Raw genomic sequence first — 2,002 nt, 5'->3', positions numbered from 1 at the left:
AATCCCATATTCTCGACCACATCCCCACTATTCTCCTACCACGTACCTACACGAGGGACAATTTACAATGGCCAATTTACCTATCAACCTGCAAGTCTTTTGGAGGTGGGAGGAAACCAGAGCACCCAGCGGAAACCCACACAGACATAGGGAGAACTTGCAAACTCCACACAGGCAGTACCCAGAACTGAATCCTGGTCGCTGGAGCTGTGAGGCTGCGGTGCTAACCATTGCACCACTGTGCTGCTGTTGGTGTTTTGATAAATGAAGGAAGTTCCCTCCACCCATTTTTTTTGGACAGACAGTGTGGTATAAGGATGTAAAGGGTTAATGCTGAAGATAATGGGATCAACCCCTCCCACTGTCAGAGTGATGATGGGACAGTCACATGAGATGAAGTTTGGGAGAAGAGAGAGCAGCACCAAAGATGCTAGCTTAGCAGGCTTGATGAGTGTGTATAGAGTATTGTGCAAATTAGAAAAGAGTTCTTAGTTCTTTCAGCAGGAACTGTGTCCAGAAAATATCGAGAAACTCACAATTTTATTATTCAGGAGTCGGAACACAGATATTAATTCCAAGTGACAGTTCTGGGACCAATTAACAAAAAAAGTAGAGAATAATATTGCTCACTGATTGAAATCCCCTCGTCAGGAGACAGTTAAACAGGTGATCTTTTGGGGCATCCTTCGATCCAAGGTTTCAGCAACATTTAATCTCCCTTTTTGGTGAAATTCTCTGTTATTTGCAACTTTTTTTTATCAGCTTTGATGGGCGAGTGAAAAAACTGAAAAGATTGAACAGTTCCATCCTTTCTTTTCTTCCTTCTTCTCTTCTTTCCATCAGTTTCTCTTTTCTGTCCCAGATCAATATAATGATGAGAATCCCACTTTAATCTGCTGTTTCTGGTGTTTTATCCATTTCAATCAAAATTTCAACATTCCAATCAAATCTATTTGTTATTCCACAGTGTCTCTCCATGTGTTTTATTCTGTTGTATTCTCTCACAGTCTGTTTGATGATCAATGTTACATCTCACTCTCTGTTCTGGTGACGATCAGAAGCAGTGATATCTGTTTACACCACCCGACAAGTCGGCCTGATGCTGTGCCTCGCTGATCATGTGGGGTTAAAGCAATTCTTCCAGTCAGTTAGTTCAGTTTTCATTTCATGAGAAATTCGGTCATCATGACTTCATCAGTGACCTAATGGTTCAGGTGTCTGAGTGATGTTAATAATGATGTGATGAAATGATTGTCTGTTCCAGTCTTTCCGTGGTGGGTTTTCACACTGAGTAGAAACGTGTTGGACATGGTCTGGAAATGTTTCACACTGCTCCATTCCCAACTTAATTTACTTACAGAAGATATATTTCCATCATTCCACAGCTGGCTGCACAGCCAGAAGCTGTGCTGAAGGTGACAGTTATGTCTCTGCAACTGACAAGGTGGCCGAGAGGTTAAGGTGGTGGACTGCTAATCCATTGTGCTTTGCACACGTGGGTTCGAATCCCATCCTTATCGCGAGTTTATGAGCTGTTTCGTGTATTGTTTATGTTGGGTGAGCTGATGTGTAAAGTCAGCCTCGAAATCTGTTCTTGTCAGTATCTTGACAATGATTCCAGAATTGGTTATACTTTTTTAAAATTGAGACAGACAATTGGAATTCTTCACCCAAACTGCAGTGGAATGAAGATCAAATAGGGATCACGAAACGGAGCAGGATTTTTCCTCCCCTCCTTCCTTCCATCATTACTTTCTCTGGATTTGCACCAAGTGAAAGACAAATGGGAAAAGCAAATGGCGAGGGAGCAGATGCAGAAAATTATCCTTTGGCAAGAAATTTATTTTCAAATCTTCTTGATAGATTAAGTGAGTGAGCAATGCTTTGGCAGATGGAGTTTAAAATGAGGGGTCATCGACTACCGACGATAGATCAGAGTGTTTTTTTGTAAGAGGTGAGATGTTAGAAACGGTTGAGGAGCAGAGACCCGAATACTGAATTA

At 41.7% G+C, this 2,002-nt stretch overlaps 1 non-coding gene across 1 annotated transcript; it reads left to right on the top strand.

Moving 5' to 3' along the window:
- The first annotated feature begins 1,438 nt into the window (after positions 1-1,438).
- Positions 1,439-1,520, top strand: trnas-gcu (transfer RNA serine (anticodon GCU)). Its single transcript has one exon. It is a non-coding gene; the product is annotated as a tRNA-Ser (tRNA).
- Positions 1,521-2,002: the final 482 nt, after the last annotated feature.

The sequence above is a fragment of the Heterodontus francisci genome, unplaced genomic scaffold (assembly GCF_036365525.1).
Source record: "Heterodontus francisci isolate sHetFra1 unplaced genomic scaffold, sHetFra1.hap1 HAP1_SCAFFOLD_61, whole genome shotgun sequence".
NCBI classification, from domain to species: Eukaryota; Metazoa; Chordata; class Chondrichthyes; order Heterodontiformes; family Heterodontidae; genus Heterodontus; species Heterodontus francisci.
The sequence above is the reverse complement of the archived record's forward strand: the minus strand, read 5'-3'. Positions and strand labels throughout refer to the sequence as shown.